Below are 19,978 nucleotides of genomic sequence, written 5' to 3'. Positions count from 1 at the left end.
GATCTGCTGCGATGTCCCAGGAAATGCAGCCACCTTCCCACATTCTTCCCTTCCAGCCTCTTGCTCTAAGCTCCCAGGTTTCCTAGTGTCGGGGACCTGGAAAATTTCCTCCCTAAACCTCACGTGACTGTTAATGGAGGTTATGGTTAGTTATCATCAGGTTTCTGTGAAGAGGACATGAGGTGATTACACTAAAAGATAATAATAATCCTATGTAATAAAAGACTAATATGCCAATAGACCAACAGCCGAACAATCGGTGGAATGACTGGTTGCTAGGATGTGCACTGACCACCAGGGAGCAGATGCTCAATGTAGGAGCTGCCCCCAGCCCGCAGGTCCCAGGCCAGTCAAGGCAGGTTCCAGCAGGGGGCCCCGATCACTCCACCAGTCAGGAGGCGACTGGTAGCTATGCGGGGGGGGGGGGGGGGGCATGGCCGGCAGGCAAACGGATGGTGCTGGGGGATGGGGCTGGCTGGTCAGCGGACCAGTGTTGCCCCCAATCACTCTGCAGGTCGCCTCCTGGCAGCAGCAGGGTAAGGGTGGATGAGAGATCAGCGCCAGGCGGCGCCAGTGCCCCCCTCCCAATTGCTCCACCGTTCTCCCCACAGATCAGCCTTGATGGCCGGCCAGACCTAGGGACCCTACCCATGCACAAATTTCGTGCATCAGACCTCTAGTAATAATAATAATAATAAATTGATCTGAATACTCAATACTTTTGCTATTATTATGTTAAATATCACCATTAACGCAGGATGTAGGACAAGCTAGGTGGCAGGGCATTGGCGTCACACGTGGAGAATTTTGCAGTGGTGGGAATGATGGAGAACTGTGGGCTCACCATCAGGCCATGCAGTAGCCAGATTACTCATCTGGCACATGCAACTTTAGAGGTGACCTAATTCTAGAGATGAAAGTTGATAGTTATATTTTCCATTGCATGATAGAGTGTGTGATTTCAACAACAAGGAAAGTTTAGAAACTGAACTTGTGTGCAGAGGCAGCTCAAACATTGTTATGTAAGGATCACTGCGCTGCTTCCCATCTTAGCTCACCTCTTCCATCCTTCACTGCCCCCTGGTGGATGAGAAGGACATTACCTGTGGCATGCTCACTGTTGGGCAGGTACACTGTACTTCGATTTTAATGATGCCAGAAACTTGTCTGTAGCATAGTTTTCTTTTACTGTTTGTTTCTCCCACCATGTGGAAGTCAGAAATACTAGAAGGTGGCATATTTGGCAGCCAAACCCACCATGTCATTGTTCTTTCTCTCTTTTTTTGTCTACTTGATTAATTTTTTATTAGAGTTAATTTATGTTATTAAAATCTCCATTTATAAACATATTTGTTTTTCCCCTATTGGATTTGGCTATTTGGTCTCTTGACAAACCTGGTAATTTTATTGAATGTTTGATATCAATATTGGAGATGAAACACTGTTAGACACACAGGATGGTGTTGTTAAATCACAAAGGACTCAACTTTCTCCAATAGAGACTACCAGGCAGATAGCTTGGACCCAATCAGAGACTGAAATGATTTGGAGATGAATTTAAGTGTTGGGTGACCTGGTCTAGTTAGGGTTCCTTAACTGAAATCCTGGCATGTATAACAGGGCCCTACCCGGCACAAAGAGCTGACAGAGATTTCTGGTGGGTTTTTAGCCCTGGTTGTCAATTACTGCCAATTTGATTTATTTGCCTCCTACACATGCCATTTAGAAACTAATAAATATTTTAAGGAATAAATGCAGAATATGGAGTCACCTCTCTTCTTTTCAATGGGATCTTAGCTCCTCAAGCCCTGGTTGTCTTGAGAGCCAAGAAGTTCAGACTTTGCTTCTCTAGCCCCATGGCTGCCATGCTTACAGCTCAGTGCTCAAGGAGGATATTGAGAAGATGTGACCCCCACCTGACCTTATAAAAATGGATATCCATTAGAGCCACCATATGGGAAATTCACTCATTCAGGAAAATATAATTGACATTGATAAGCAAGAAAAGGCCACCTATCAAAAATATTTCCCATGAGATTGTATTTTTTAAGACAAATATATATGCATAGAAAAAATAACTTCACAGAAATATCAAACAAGGTAGATTAGTGGTTTCTGAATATGAGTTTCCTTTCAATGTTATTTCTTAGGGTCCTTTGTGTTTTCTCAATATTCCTCCATCTAGTCGTTTTCTTTCACTAAAATACACTTCATATAATAAAAAAAATTAGGAAGGCTGTAGCCATGTTTGGGATAATGAGAGTTATGCCCCGGGGTGAACAAGAAGGAAGTGTGCTGGTCTGATGCTCAGGAGTGTTAAAGGCTCAGAAAACCTTTATCCTTTCCCCTGTTGGGTGGGGTGTCTGCCCTCTTCGTTGTGGAGAGCTGCCATATTGAAGCTGATTCCAGATTTATGACCAAATTAATCAGAAAGAGCCTAATTTGTCTTTTTTATGTATAGATTAGTTTCTGTTTCTTTACAATGTGTTCCATGACAATAAAAAAAGAAAGAGTTAAGTGTCTAGAAATAAGACTAGGCATTAGTATTTATTGAATGGCCTTTGAGTTATTGGATAAACTCTACTATGTTGTAGAAGTGGCTTATCTTCTTTAATCCTCACAATCTTGCAAGTGGCTTCTCACTATACTCCTTCTGCAAATGGGGACACGGGCTCAAAGCGGTTATGTGGCTTGTTTTAGTTTCCACTGCTAAGTACCAGAATCAGTACCAGACAGACTTGAACTACAGTCTGTCTGAACCTAAAGCCCAATCTTTGTTCATCCTATCATGATGCCTCCTAAATGAAAAACTGGGTCTTGAGTGCATTCAAGCATTTTCAAACTCATCTAAGAAGAAAAAATATATATATATTTGTTTCCTATGCTGTTCTTAAGTCCCAATGACACCCTTCAAATTCCATTTGTTTCCCGCTCGCCTCTTAAAGAGCCAATTAAAGTGGCCTCATATCAACAAGACTTTGGTTTTAGCATTTCAGTACAGCCTGCTCATTCGATCTGCAAACTCCATCACTGAAGAGTCAAAGTCATCAAATTTCATTTCTTATAACATTAGCTTCGAAAGATGTTTTCCCCTTTTACCAGTTAAATTGTCTTTTACTTTGTAAACTGTTTCTATTTTTCAACAATTGCATTACAATGTGTGCAATTTTAACCGCCCTGCTGCTCAATCCTTTGTAAACCCAAATAAAGAAATAGTTATATAAGCAAGAAACAGCAAAAAGGGAATAAAAGGCAGATATTGCTTCAGATGACTTTCCATTTGCTGTGGACAAAAAACAAAAGGCAATTTAACATTTTATTTTTTTATAGTCATTATTGCATTATTCTTTTGTTTACCTTATAACAAGTGGAAGCCCAATAGCATCTGCCACCTCCCACAATTTAATTACATATTCTATATCTTTACTCTCACTTGGCAGTCTCTTGGCTTGCCTGGATCTACCTTATCCACCACGTCCAAGTCCATACCACATGATTTTTGTAATTAAGTGAGCGGAAAGATAGCTACTTCCATCCCTAAATTGAGCACTTCCACTTCACAGTTTTAAAGTGCTTCTCATACACTGTGCTTCCCATACACTTCCCTGAGGCTGAATCCGCACCAGTGGCCCATCTTTCCCTGATGGCTCAATGGCTCAATTATCTCCTCAGGGGAGAATCTGTTCAGTACTAAGAATTACCTTTCTCCACGGGAGGGGGCTGGGGGCTAGAAACAATGACTCTAACCCTCTCTCTTCCACTTTAATTCAATGAATAATGTATATTTGTGACTTTGTTTTCTGTCTTTCCTGACTCTTTGTTTTGAAATCATAGAAAAGACCTATTCACTCCCTTTCATCTCTCTCCATGCTGAACAAGGAAAGCCCCCTGGGGTCCCCTCTGCGTTTTGGGTTCACTTCCATTTCACAGTAGGAAAGAGTGACTAACTTCCACCCTATTGTTTTATTGTTTTTCTTTTCCTATTCAAATCTTTCTTATTCATTAAAATCCACAGATACTTTCAAGAAAAATCATAGAGCATTTATTTCCAAAGCATTTATTTTTCTTAATATGAGCTGTATAATGACAATTGTATTTTTAAAATTAGCAAATGTGCAAAAGAATAAATACAATCAGCCCTAAACTCCACCATTGGTAGATGACTCATGGAATATGCAACCATGTAACCAGATGGAAGCTATGCAGACAGTAAAGAGATCAGTGGTTGCCCAAGGTGGGGGTGAAGGATGAATAGGTGGAGCGCAGAGGATCAGTGACCCTAATGTAAACTTTGGACAATAGGTGATTATGATGTGTCAATGTAGGTTCATCAATTGTAACAAATGTACCTTTCTGGTAGGGGGTGTTGATAATGGGAGAGTCATGCCTTTGTGGGGGAGGGAGGTAATCCCCTCAGTTTTTCTGAGACCTAAAGCTACATTTAATAAATAAGTGGCCCTAGCCAGTTTGGCTCAGTGGATAGAGCATCGGCCTTCGGACCAAAGATCCAAGGTTTGATTCTGGTCAAGGGCGTGTACCTTGGTTGAAGGCTCCTCCCTGGCCTGGGCCCTGGTCGAGGTACATGCAGGAGGCAACCAATCCATATGTTTGTCTCACATCAGTGTTTCTCTCTGTCTTTCCCTCTCCCACTCTCTCTAAAAGATCAATGGAAAAATAATAAAATAAAATAAAATAAATAAATAAAATAAAATAAAATAATAAAATAAAATAAAATTAAATTAAATTAAAATAAAATAAATTAAATTAAATTAAATTAAATTAAAATAAAATAAAATAAAATAAATAAAATAAAATAATAAAATAAAATAAAATAATAAAATAAAATAAATAAATTAAATTAAATTAAAATAAAATAAAATAAAATAAATAAAATTAAATTAAAATAAAATAAAATAAAATAAGCTGATTCAGGAAGATGGCGGCGGTATAGGCAGACGCGTCCCAGGTCGTGTCCCTGAGCAAATGGAGTGAGCAGCTGAAACTAGTAACATCCACCCCGAATTGGCGAAATTCCTCAGCTGGCGAGACGGTTTACATCCGGGAAGAGCAGAACTCCCCTGGAAAGGTAAAAAAACCAGGGATTTGGGCAGGAAAGTTTGCCAGACCTCTGAGCCCAGAGAGTCGGAGGGAGACCGCGTGGCAGACAGCCACGTCCCTTGGGACAGGCACAGCCCCTGACAGGGGAAAGGAGAACCGCGGGATTCCTGGCGCTGCCGGGGGAATTGAGAGCTGGGTCTGTGATCACAGAGGACTGAGCCTAAAGGGGGCAGCCTGAAGAGCTGATCAGACCATGCAGTCCCGGTAAGAGAAGAAGCTTACAGAAACCAAGCCTTCCCCGTTTCCGCGGCCGGCGTTTGTTTGTTTGTTTTCACTGAATCCTGTTCATGGGACATTTCGGATACAGACACTCACCTGTGCTGAAGAGAGGGAGAGTGTGCGGAGGAGTGGAATCTGGGGAGAGACTGAGGAGAGAAGGGGGGCCGGGAGAGGTGGCAGCGAATTGAGTGCTGAGACACCCCTGAGCCCACGTCTGAGGCAGCCATTCTCTCCGGAGAGTGAGACTCCTCCCCCCAGCCCCCAGGCAAGGAGCACAGCCACACCCAGATTCCACCCTGTAGGAGATCAAGGATTAAAATAACCTGATCAGTCCCTGGGAGTTAACAGGGTCTGGCCTATAGAGGGATTTTCAATCCCAGCAACAACACAGCACTGGTAACTCTTACGCAGCCAGCTCTGGGCAGTGAACTTCCACTGGACAGAGAGGCCCTGTAGCCTCAGAGGCCAACCCCAGAACACTGCCACCCAGAGGCTGACCCACAAACTGACTCTTTGCTAAACACAAAATAAGGCAGTCTGGGAAACAAATGCGGCTTGCTTTAAAATAAGGACTGTGGTTTACAACACAGAGGAACAGTGTATCGCAGGGAACTCAACACTCTCCTGAATACCGGGCAGGTCTAAGGCGAGCCACACTGAAGAATAGAAGAACCGAAGGACCTTCACTACTGCAATATTTTTTTTTTTTCTTTTTTCACCTTTTAACTAAGAAACCAATGTTTTTTCTTTTTTTTTTTTCTTTTTTTTTTCTTTTCCTCTTCTTCTTTTTTTTCTTCTTCTTTTTTCCATCACCTGATTTTACCCTTTTAATTACTACCTTCTTATTTTTAACCAGTATTATTACTGCTACCATTTTACCATTTTTTTTAAAGTGCCATTTTATTTTCTCTTTATTTTATTTTGGGATTAGTGTTCTCCATTCTATTTTCATCGTTATATTATTGGTTGTTTCTAGTTTGCATTTATCTCCAGGGAGCTGTTGCTGGAATTTGTTGGGATTAATGGCTGTTCTATAGGAGCATTCTCCTCATATAAAAAGTCTCTTCCCCTCTTCCACTTCATTCTCTCTTTTCGCTCTTTTTTTTCTTTTCCTTTCTTTTCTCGCTTTTACTTTCCCCCCTCCTTTTTCCCACTTTCATTTTTGCACTCCTTTTTTTGGTCCCTAATTTTCTTTTCTTTTTTCTCTTTTCTCTTTTTCTCTTCCTTCTTCCTTATCCCCTAATTCTCTTAATTCAGGTGGTCACCTTTATTTGGGGTTATTAATATCGTGAATATATTTGTGTATAGTGCCTGGTACGTGGTGCCTTGTTGTGTTGTATTTTGTGCCTTTAAATCAACACAGCAGATCCAAGCAACAGCAACCTCCTGAGCACCACACCCTCTGCTGAGGAACAGCAGCTGTACGTGAAACCTCGCCCCACCAGCCAGAAGAGCCACCACAGCTGTGAACAGCACCCACCAGAGGAGTTGCTGCCAACTGAAGAGCAGCTGCTACCGCAACCGCCCGAAGAGGAACCGCAGACCAAGGAGTCACTGCCACCAAGGGAGCAGCCACTGAACGACTCAACGTCTAGATATGTCAGTGAGATCAAACATGGGTAGACAAAGAAACCCCCAAAGGAAAGAGAAGGAGGACTCTCCAGAAAAGCAGCTAAGTAATACAGAGGCATGCAACATGACAGAAAAAGAATTCAGAATAAGGGTCCTAGAGTGCATAAACCGGATGGAGGAAAAAATCGACAACCTCAGCAAGAAGCAAGAAGAAACAGATGAAAAAATCGATAACATATGGAAGAAGCTAGAAGAAACAGATGAAAAAATCGATAACATATGGAAGAAGCTAGAAGAAACAGATGAAAAAATCAACAACTTAAGTAAGACCCAAGAAGATATGAAGAGCGATATAGCTGCAATGAAAAACTCCATTGAAAGTATCAACAGTAGACTAGGAGAAGCGGAGGACCGAATTAGTGATTTAGAAGACAAGGAAGCAAAACACACCCAAAATGTACTGCAATTGGAGAAAAAAATGAAAAGACAGGAGGAGAGCCTAAGGGAGCTTTGGGACAACATGAAACGAAACAACATACGAATAATAGGGGTACCAGAACAACAGAAGGATGAACAAGGATTAGAAAACCTATTAGAAGAAATAATATCAGAAAACTTCCCTGAGGTGGGGAAGAAAAAAGTCACACAAGCCCAGAGAGTCCCAAACAAGGTGAACCCAAAAAGACCCACACCAAGACACATCATAATTACCATGGCAAATGTTCAGGACAAAGAGAGAATCTTACAGGCTGCAAGAGAGAGACGGAAAGTTACATACAAGGGATCTCCCATTAGATTGTCAAATGATTTCTCAACAGAAACACATCAGGCCAGAAAAGAATGGACGGAAATTTACAAAGTGATGCAAAGCAAAGGACTGAATCCAAGAATACTCTATCCAGCAAGGCTATCATTCAAACTTGAAGGGGAAATAAGAAGCTTCACAGACAAAAAAAGGCTAAGGGAGTTTATCACCACCAAGCCAGCAATGCAAGGAATGCTAAAGGGACTGGTATAAAAATAAGAAATTAAAAGCTCAGAAAGAAAACAGCCACACAAAAACAGAAATGCCTACAAACAACTACCTTTCAATAATAACTTTAAACGTAAACGGACTAAATGCTCCAAACAAAAGACATCGAGTGGCTGAATGGATAAAAAAACATGACCCATACATCTGCTGTCTACAAGAAACCCACCTCATTAGAAGGGACTCACACAGACTGAAAGTGAAAGGATGGAAAAATATCTTTCAGGCAAATGGAAAGGAAAAGAAAGCTGGGGTAGCAATACTTATATCGGACAAAATAGACCTCAAAGTGAAGGCCATAACAAGAGATAAGGAAGGCCACTTCATAATACTAAAGGGATCAATACAACAAGAAGATATAATCCTGGTAAACATATATGCACCCAATGCAGGAGCACCCAAATTCATAAAAAAACTCCTGGAAGATATCAAAGGAGACATCGACAACAATACAATCATAGTAGGGGACTTTAATACACCACTGACAGCACTGGATAAGTCCTCTAGACAAATAATCAGCAAAGATACAGCAATCCTAAATGACTCACTAGATCAGATGGACTTAATAGACATCTTCAGAACACTTCACCCGAAAGCCAGGGAATATACATTCTACTCAAATGCTCATAGGACATATTCAAAAATAGACCATATATTGGGTCACAAGCAAAGTATCCCCAAATTCAAGAAAATTGAAATCATAAAAAGCGTCTTCGCAGACCACGATGGCATAATATTAGAAATAAACTACAATAAAAACAACCCAAAATACTCAAACACCTGGAAGCTGAATAGCATGCTATTAAATATTGATTGGGTTACCAATGAAATCAAAGAAGAAATTCGAAACATCCTGGAAACTAATGACAATGAAAACACAACAATCCAAAACCTATGGGACACAATGAAAGCAGTCCTGAGAGGGAAGTTTATAGCTCTACAGGCCTATCTCAAAAAACAAGAAAAAATGGTAGTAAATCATCTAACTCTACAACTCAAAGAATTAGAAAGAGAGCAACAAGAAAACCCCAGAGTGAGCAGAAGGAAGGAGATAATAAAGATTAGAGCAGAAATAAATGACATAGAGACCAAAAAAACAATACAGAAAATCAATGAAACCAAGAGCTGGTTCTTTGAAAGGATAAACAAGATTGACAAACCTCTAGCCAGACTCACCAAGAAGCAAAGAGAGAGGACCCAAATAAACAAAATCAGAAACGATAGAGGCGAAATAACAACAGACCCCACAGAAATACAAATGATTGTTAAAAAATACTATGGACAGCTCTACTCCAACAAACTAGACAACCTGGAGGAAATGGACAAATTCCTAGAAAAATACAACATTCCAAAACTCAATCAGGAAGAATCTAAAAATCTCAACAGGCCAATAACTATGGAAGAAATTGAAGCAGTCATCAAAAAGCTTCCAGCAAACAAAAGCCCAGGACCAGACGGCTTCACAGGGGAGTTTTACCAAACATTCAAGGAAGAACTAAAACCTATCCTCCTCAGACTACTACAAAAAATTCAAGAGAAAGGAACACTTCCAAGCTCATTCTATGAAGCCAGCATCACCCTAATACCAAAACCAGGTAAAGACAACACAATGAAAGAGAATTACAGGCCAATATCCCTCATGAACATAGATGCCAAAATCCTCAACAAAATCTTAGCAAATCGGATCCAGCAGTACATCAGAAAGATCATACACCATGACCAAGTAGGATTTATCCCAGGGATGCAAGGATGGTACAATATCCGCAAATCAATAAACGTGATACATCACATAAACAAATTGAAAGAAAAAAACCACATGGTCATATCAATTGATGCAGAAAAAGCATTTGACAAAATTCAACACCCATTTTTGATAAAAGCTCTCAGCAAGGTGGGAGTAGAAGGATCATACCTCAACATAATAAAAGCCATATATGACAGGCCCACAGCCAACATCATACTCAATGGACAAAAACTAACACCATTTCCCCTAAGAACAGGAACAAGACAGGGATGCCCCCTCTCACCACTCCTGTTCAACATAGTACTGGAAGTGTTAGCCATTGCAATTCGGCAAGAAGAAGAAATAAAAGGCATCCAAATGGGAAAAGAGGAAGTAAAACTGTCCTTATTTGCAGACGACATGATATTATACATACAAAACCCTAGAGACTCCATCAAAAAGCTACTGGACTTAATACATGAATTTGGCAATGTAGCAGGATACAAAATTAACCCCAAGAAATCCGAGGCATTTCTATACACCAATAGTGAACTTTCAGAAAGAGAGATTATAAAAACAATCCCGTTTACCATCGCACCAAAAAAATTAAGCTACCTAGGAATAAACTTAACTAAAGAGGTAAAAGACCTCTACTCAGAAAACTACAGGACTTTGAAAAAAGATATAGAGGAAGACATAAACAGATGGAAGAACATACCGTGTTCATGGATTGGTAGAATCAACATCATTAAAATGTCCATACTACCCAAAGCAATCTATAAATTCAACGCACTTCCCATTAAAATACCAACGGCATACTTCAGAGATCTAGAACGAACTCTCCAAAAATTCATCTGGAATAAAAAAAGACCTCGAATAGCTGCAGCAATCCTGAAAAAGACCAAAGTAGGTGGGATCTCAATACCAGATATCAAGATGTATTACAAAGCCACTGTTCTCAAAACTGCCTGGTACTGGCACAAGAATAGGCATATAGATCAATGGAATAGAATAGAGAGCCCAGAAATCGGCCCGAACCAATATGCTCAATTAATATTTGACAAAGGAGGCAAGAACATACAATGGAGCCAAGATAGTCTCTTCAATAAATGGTGCTGGGAAAATTGGACAGATATATGCAAGAAAATGAAACTAGACCACCAACTTACACCATACACAAAAATAAACTCAAAATGGATAAAGGACTTAAATGTATGACAGGAAACTATAAAAATTCTAGAAGAATCCAAAGGCAACAAAATCTCAGACATATGCCGAAGCAATTTCTTCACTGATACAGCTCCTAGGGCACTTGAAACGAAAGAGAAAATGAACAAATGGGACTACATCAAAATAAAAAGCTTCTGCACAGCAAAAGAAACCATCAACAAAACAACGAGAAAACCCACTGTGTGGGAAAACATATTTGCCAATGTCATATCCGATAAGGGCCTAATCTCCAAAATTTATAGGGAACTCATACAACTTAACAAAAGGAAGATAAACAATCCAATCAAACAATGGGCAAAGGACCTAAATAGACACCTTTCAAAAGAGGACATTCAGAAAGCCAAGAGACATATGAAAACATGCTCAAAGTCACTAATCATCCGAGAGATGCAAATCAAAACAACAATGAGGTACCATCTCACACCTGTCAGACTGGCTATCATCAACAAATCAACAAACGACAAGTGCTGGAGAGGATGTGGAGAAAAAGGAACACTTGTGCACTGCTGGTGGGAATGCAGACTGGTGCAGCCACTATGGAAGACAGTATGGAGTTTCCTTAAAAAACTGAAAATGGAACTCCCATTTGACCCTGTGATCCCACTTCTAGGAATATATCCCAAGAAACCAGAAACACCAATCAGAAAGGATATATGCACCCCTATGTTCATAGCAGCACAATTCACCATAGCTAAGATCTGGAAACAGCCTAAGTGCCCATCAGTAGATGAATGGATTAGAAAACTGTGGTACATCTACACGATGGAATACTATGCTGCTCTAAAAAGGAAGGAACTCTTACCATTTGCAACGGCATGGATGGAACTGGAGAGCATTATGCTAAGTGAAATAAGCCAGTCAATGAAGGAAAAATACCACATGATCTCACTCATTCATGGATAATAGAGACCATTATAAACTTTTGAACAATAATAGATACAGAGGCAGAGCTGCCTCAAACAGATTGTCAAACTGCAGCAGGAAGGCCGGGGAGGGTTGCGGGGCAGGAGGTAGGGGGGTAAGAGATCAACTAAAGGACTTGTATGCATGCATAGAAGCATAACCAGTGGACATAAGACATGGGGGGATAGGGGAGGCTAGGGGACTGTCTAGGGCGGGGGGATAAAATGGACACATATGTAATACCCTTTGTAATACTTTAAGCAATAAAAAAAAAAAAATAAAATAAAATAAAATAAAATAAAATAAAATAATAAAATAAATAAAATAAAATAATAAAATAAATAAAATAAAATAAAATAAAATAGAAAATAAAGTAAATGGCTGAGAAGTATTCCATCATATACATGTATCACATCTTCTCTATCCAAACTTCTATTGAAGGACACTGGTTGTTTTCATGCCTTGGTCACCTTGAATAATGCTGTGATGAATCTAAAGATACATATATCTTTATGAATAAATGTTTTGAAAATTTGGGGGTAGATACCCAGAAGAGAGATTTGCTGGGTTATATGGTAACTTTATTCTTAATTTTTTAAAAAAATATATTTTATTGATTTTTTTACAGAGAGGAAGGGAAAGAGATAGAGAGTTAGAAACATCGATGAGAGAGAAACATCGATCAGCTGCCTCCTGCACATCTCCTACTGTGGATGTGCCCGCAACCCAGGTACATGCCCTTGACCGGAATTGAACCTGGGACCTTTCAGTCCGCAGGCCGACGCTCTATCCACTGAGCCAAACCGGCTTCGGCTATTCTTAATTTTTTGAGGAAGCTTCATATTGTTTTCTATATCACCTCAATAAATTTAATTTAAAAAGTATACAAGAAATAAATGATAGAACATGTATGCAAACCTGTTCAAAATTCTAAAATGCTGAAGTTAAGTAAAATAGTATTTAAGAGAAATGTAGAAAAATCATAAATACACACAACAAATATGAAGTCACATGTATTTTATGCTTAAATGGTATAGACTACCCTTCTTCCCATTTTATTACAACTTTTAAACTCATAGATTGTATCGGCAATGCTCTTTTCTTAATATAATCTGAACAGTGGGGGGCTGGCTCAGAAGCGTGCTGACAGATATTTTATATGCAATGAGCACGTACCTGTTGCTGCACACCTGGTTGATGCAGGGGCAACGAAGGCCTTTATGACATGCTCCTGCTCTAAAGTAACTCATGGTCTTACAGAGAGAGGCAATAAGACAGTAGAAACATTTCAAAGGAATAGTCCTACAATTATTACACCTTCAAACTATGTCTTGGAGACAAAAAGAGCTGTTTAAACCTCCTTTTCTCATGCAAGTATTGTTGGCTATGTCTATGTTGTTCTAGAGAACTGAAAAATGTAATGTATTATCATATTACCCTATCCTATTATACCATCAAAATAAGTGCTCATTGGAATAAATGAATTGGCTCTCCACAATGAACCTTGGATTTAGAGTACCATTTGTGCATTCCAACCCAATTGGATGATAAACCATTCTGTAAAATTGGATATATTTCTTGGGGGTGGGAGGGTAATTATTACTGCATCCTTTTTCTCAGAAAGGATGGTTCTCTATTGTTGACAAAATGCCTATGTCTTAGGCAAGCATTCAATTTCCTCCAGAATCCAGTCTCATTCTCACTTTTTAAAGAATGTTTTCTACCCTTGCCTCCCCTGTGCCTTGTTAAACAGAGCTTTTGTGGTATTCTGTTCATGCTCAATTCTTTTCCTCTTGTCTTTTCTAATCCTGTTCTCTCTGTCGGGAATATATCCCCCTCCATTTGCATATCGACGGGCTTTCACCTTTCACTTGACCAACCCAGTGTCCAGTCCTCTCTGGGGGAGAAATCTCATGGCACTTGAAGGGTGGCCTTGTAGTTTGCACTACAGCTACCTGGGAGCATGAACCTGACTTCCCATGATAAATGATGAGATTCTTGAGAAAATACTGAGTTACGACTGCCTGCTCCTCACTGCCACACTTACAGTTGGGACTCGTGTGTGTTGAATGAGTGAATGGATTAATTTTTTCTTTAAAAGCATTTGACTACTGCCCAGTGGGCATGGCTCAGTGGTTGATCATCAATCTATGAACCAGGGGGTCATGGTTTGATTCCTGGTCAGGGCACATGCCCAGGTTGAGGGCTCGATCCCCAATGGGAAGCATGCAGAAGCAGCAGATCAGTGATTCTCTCTCATCATTGATGTTTCCTCTCTCTTCATCTGCCTTCCTCTCTGAAATATATATACTTTTTAAAAAAGCATTTGACTACTATATTGAATTTTGGGGGGCTTTCAAATATAAAATCATTTGAGCTATGTAAAGTATACTGAAATAAGAAATAAAATTCAGAATGAAAAGAATAAAAAGTATAATATAAACCTATAAAAACAAAGTGGACCACAAAATAATCCTTTTTTTAATTTTTAATAAGGAGCACAGAAATGAGAGAGACATACTGGATGAGGACAAAGATTCAATATTATAACATGTAGGAGAGAGAAAAGAGCTTCTCAATCATGACGTTCATCTTGTCTGTCCAGGAGGATTATCCTTGAGTGGAAAGGCAGAGATAGTGTAGTTCAAAGGTTTTAGAGCTGAGGTTTTGAGACAGTCTAATATAGTGAGAAAAGCATTAGAGTTCAATAAAGAGACACACATTCCCAACCAGCTCTCTAACCTACTGCCTGGAGACCTTGTAAAATTCACTTGACCTGTCTGTGTTGATTTCCACTCAGCTAATATAGCAACGGTATCAAGCATTCATGGAGGGGAGCAGATAATATTAGTGAATATCCCCAGTAAGTTATAAACCCGCATGAGTAATTATTGTTTAAATCACTTATGGTTTGGAAATCTACACACATACACACACACACCAATGGTGAATATGTGAGATGTATAATAATACTTAGCTTAGTGATAATAATCATTTTACTGTATGTGCATTTCTCTTTTAAAAATATGTTTTAATTGATTTCAGAGAGGAAGAGTTGTAATGTACCCCACGAATCACACAAGGATGCCTCCAGAAGTCGAATTAAGGAGTCACATTTATTGCAAATCCGGGATTAGGAGGGGGCATTTCGTTCTCCCAAATCTCTCAGTGCCCTCCCCAGCCCCAACACCAGATTTATACAGGCAAAGAGCACAGAGGTATTGATTGCATCCCAGGGTTTGGAATGAGGACCCTGGTTTGCACAAAGCAGTTACAGAAGCGAAATTGAGCCGATTAGTTATCTACAAAGATTCATTATAGTTTTGGGTCTTCGGACCACTGAGTTGACAGAAACACATTATCTAGAGCCCTCGGGTCTTGGGACCACTGAGTCAATGGAAGCGCATTATCTGTAGCCACTGAGGCAATTTAGGATAATTGTTCTGTCCTGGTTCCCAGGTACAGAAGAATGTGCTTTCTAAAACCAGTATGACCACAACCAATGGGGTATTCACATTACAACAAATAGGGTATTCAATTGAATGGGATGATTTATACAATTCAGAAAATCAAAGTGACTTTTCTATTGTTAAACAAAGCAAATAAGTACAGAAGCCAAACAGCAGGGTTAAAGTTAAACTACAGTTTCTACCTGAGATGATTGTTACTATGCTTCAGAAGGGAGAGGGAGAGATGGAGAGAGAAACATCAATGATGAGAGAGGATCATTGATTGGCTGCCTCCTGCATGCCCCCTCCTGGGAATTGAGCCCACAGCTGAGGCATGTTCCCTTGACGGGAATTGAATCTGGGACCCTTCAGTTCACTCTATCCACTGAGCCAAACCAGCTAGGCCTGTATATGTGTTTCAAAATATCACATTGTATATCTTAAATAGATACAAGATTTATTAAAAAAAATAAAAGGACAAGTGGCCTATAGTAGCTAGAGCTTGGTGTATAGGGAAATAAAACAATAGCTAAAAATTATAATAGTAATAAGCATAGCATCAACACAAATAAGAGCTACAAATATAGGCCACTTTCTACACAGTAGGCATTTTTCTAAGACCTTTTCACATATTAACTAATATACTTTTTTTTTTCAGATGAGTGTCTACTTGTGTCAATTTTAATTAAATGATGATCTCATTTAGTTCTGATTAAATTATAGCAGCTAGATAAATTCAGGCAACATTAAAGGGGGCCAAATATATGGTGATGGAAGATGATTTGGTTTTGGCTGATGGACACACAATGCAATGTACAGATTATGTGTCATGGAAATGTATACTTGAAATCTGTATAATCTTATCAACCAATATCACCCCAATAAATTTAATTAATTAAAACATTTAAAAATATTTTAAAGTAAGATGTGTTATATATATATATACATACATATACATATGTATATCCTATGATATATATATATATATATATATATCCTATATAATAAAAGGCTAATATGCAAATTGTCCCCTTGACCAGGACTTTGACCGGGAGTTCAACCAGGGGGCAGGGCCAGCCGGCCCCTCCCCCCAGCTGGCCTGGCCCAATCAGCCCCAAACGGGATGGCTGGCCAGACCCCACCCATGCATGAATTCATGAAATGGGCCTCTAGTATATATATATATATATTTAAAAATCTTTAAATAGGATTTTTCTCTTTTTTTATCCAACAGAATTTCTGATTTTCAGAGATTTTTATAGACCTTTAAGAAATACATTATTAAGAGAAATTAAAGACATGAAACATCTCATAGACATTAAATATTGACTTTATGTTAAATATACACAATTTAATGGAAACTATATGACTGGTAGGTCCATTTAAATAGAGATCTTGCCTAGCTGGTTTGGCTCAGTGGGTAGAGCGTTTGTCTGTGGACTGAAGGGTCCCGGGTTGGAGTATGGTCACGGGCATATGCCGGGTTTCAGTCTTGATCCCCAGTGGGGGGCATACAGGGGGTAGCTGATCAGTGATTCTTTCACCATTGATGTTTCTAATTCTCTCTCCCTCTCCCTTCTTCTCTGAAATCAATAAAAATATATTAAATAGAGATTTTTATGTCCCAAATTGAAAATTACCATATGTGATATTGGATTGTGCACTTTCCAATTTTAAAATAATAATAAAGTTAATATTGTAGGAAAAAAGTTTACATAAACAAACAAACCTAAAGAACTAAAATTACGTATTTCTTTAAAACAAGAAACAAATATTAAAACATTCTGAGACTCATCTTCGAATTGAATGCTCTCATTCCATTGCAGCCTCTGATTGTTTGGTTGGTAGGCACAATGCTCTCCTTTTTAACTCCAACAGCAGTTGTGTTTGTGAGTGATGATTTTGTGTGTTGGTTTTGGTTACAGTTATTTCCACTGAACAGCTCTGACATTACAGTGATGGCTCTGCCTCAGCTGAAGGTGGCAGCTGTCTGTGCAAAGATTGTTCGCACCGCATTTTGTTCTCCAACCCTACAATAACCCTTTTTACCCTGCATTTCTACCATTCACACCTTCCCAGGAATACCACAGCCTTTCACCTATTATAAAAGATAAGAATAACCCTTCCATCATTGAACAGCTGGTGAGTAAGTTGTAGCAGAAAGGGCAGAGAATGCAGGGGAAACTGCACAGGGCAAAGGCTTTCAAGCAGGAGAAACAATATCTGATCCTAGGTCACCTCATTGACCTAGAGAGAGTACACGGATATTTTTAATTTCAGGTTTTTTTATGTAATATGGAAATAGATGAGAACAATAATAACTCCAACAGGTCAGTGTGAGAACTTAACAAAGTAACATATGAAAGCTCTTGGTGAATGATAAAATTACATATGAATATTATTTATTACATTGTAAAATGCTTTGTGTTATTTTTTTAAATATGTTAGTCTGGGGATGAAAGTTTTTGAATCATTGGGAAATACTTTGGAATTTCTGTGGGTGATAATAATGAAGAGGGATGGAGTCTCCTTAACAGTAACTTGGAATAGCAAAGAAGTATCACTGGGACCATGAGGACATGAGTGAGGATTGATGGCTGCTTGCCTGCCCGGAGGATCTGAGATACTCCAGAGAAACAAGGCTGGTCTCCAGTCCCAACTGCTTACAGATGCATTCGGCTCTCTCTCAGTCCTTGACTTCCGCATGATCTCCTAACACCTGATTCACAACAGATCATTGGCACATCTAAAAAAAATAACACACAAGCCCAGCTGGTGTTGCTCAATGGTTGAGTGTTGACCTATTGCCGGGAGCCGGTCCAGGTGGGTAATTAATCACTTTAACTATGAACAATCATGCTTAAGCTACATAATCTTTACTCCCTGGAATGGAGATAAGAAATGCCCTAACCTTTGTAATAGAGATTGATAGGATTGAATCAACTGGTATAAATACAGAACTTAGAACACAGAACTTAGTATAGACAGAACCTACACAGAACCTACAGACAGAAGAACTTCGCTGGAGAGAACATGGCAAAAGATCCTGGACTGAACCTGACTACAGAAATTGGCAAGAGAACCTGACTAGAACCTGGTAACTGAACCTGGCTGGAGAACCTGGTGACTGAACCTGGCTGGAGAACCTAGCGAGGGAACATGGCTACAGAACCTGGCTGGAGAACCTAGCAAGAGAACATGGACACAGAACCTGGCTGGAGATCCTAAGCAGAACCTCTCTGGAGATCCAGACCAGAACTTGGCTGGAGATCCTGGCTGGAGATCCTGGCTAGGCTGCTGATCAACTGAACGCTGTCTCCGAGGCGGTCATGGTGTGATTCTAAGTCAGTGCATATGCCCAGATTGTGGACTCAATCCCCTCTAGGGGACATGCAGGAGGTAGCCAATCAATGATTCTCTCATCATTGATGTTTCCCTCTCTCTCGCCCTCTGCCTACCTCTCTGAAATTATATATATATATATATATATATATATATATATATATATATATATATCCATATATCTCTATATCTCTATATCTATATCTATATCTATATCTATATCTATATCTATATCTATATCTATATCTATATCTATATCTATATCTATATCTACATCTATCTATATATGTATATACTAGAGGCCTGGTGCACAAAAATTTGTGCACTGGGGGGAGAGGGGGGAGTCCCTCAGCCCAGCCTGTGCCCTCTCACAGTCTGGGACCCTTGGGGGATGTCCACCTGCTGGCTTGGGTTCGTTCCCCAGGGGATCAGGCCTAAGCTGGTAGTCAGACATTCCTCTGGCAGCCCGGGAGCCCTCGGGGGATGTCCACTTGCCAGTGGGGAGCAGGCCTAAGCTGCAGTCGGACATCCTTAGCGCTGCTGAGGAGGCAGGAGAGGCTCCCGCCACCACCGCTGTGCTGGCAGCCATCAGCCTGGCTTGTGGTTGAGCAGAGCTCCTCCTGTGGGAGCACACTGACCACCAGGGGCAGCTCTTACATTGAGTGTCTGCCCCCTGGTGGTCAGTGTGTGTCATAGTGACCAGTCATTCCCAGTTGTTCTGCTGTTAGGATCAATTTGCATATTACCCTTTTATTATATAGGATATATATATGTATCCCATAAGATGCACCCCGGGAAGTTGTGCTGTAGAGTGTGCCATAGGTTTGGGTCCAGAAGTCTCGGTTTGAACTCTGACTCTGATGCTGGCTAGTTTGTGAATGGCCAAGTGACTAAATCTTCCACACCCTTGTTTTCCTCACTGGCAAAAATAAAACACTTACCACAAAGAATTGAAATAATGGGTAAGTGTAATAACACAAGTAAAATTGCAAAGTAATTTCCTGATAATGGATATCCAAGCAAGAATGAGTCCCTTCAATAATGCTGTGATCTCTCAAAACTCTGTGGAACACCTCATTTGGTATTTTCTTCAAAGCACTGAAAGAAAAATGTATAGTGCTTGGCAGGGTTTTATGGTAGTGGCGTTGGAAACATTTCTGATATCTGAAGCACTAGCTGGTTGGGGAAGTTATCTCTACTCTAATTAGTCCTGTGGTTGAGACCAAATGCCAGGATGCATGCAGGTGACAAGCCCTGACACATGTTCTTTAAGGTTTAAGGCAGAATAATTGCTAGACTTTCAGAAATATAATCAAAGCAAAAATGAGTTCTTTCTCACTAAAATCAGAGTGAGGGTTAGAGAACCCTGGTATTTAAGTCTGGTTAGGGCTA

This window comes from Myotis myotis, unplaced genomic scaffold, assembly GCF_014108235.1.
Source record: "Myotis myotis isolate mMyoMyo1 unplaced genomic scaffold, mMyoMyo1.p scaffold_m19_p_1, whole genome shotgun sequence".
Taxonomy (NCBI): Eukaryota; Metazoa; Chordata; class Mammalia; order Chiroptera; family Vespertilionidae; genus Myotis; species Myotis myotis.
Note: the sequence above shows the minus strand (reverse complement) of the source record.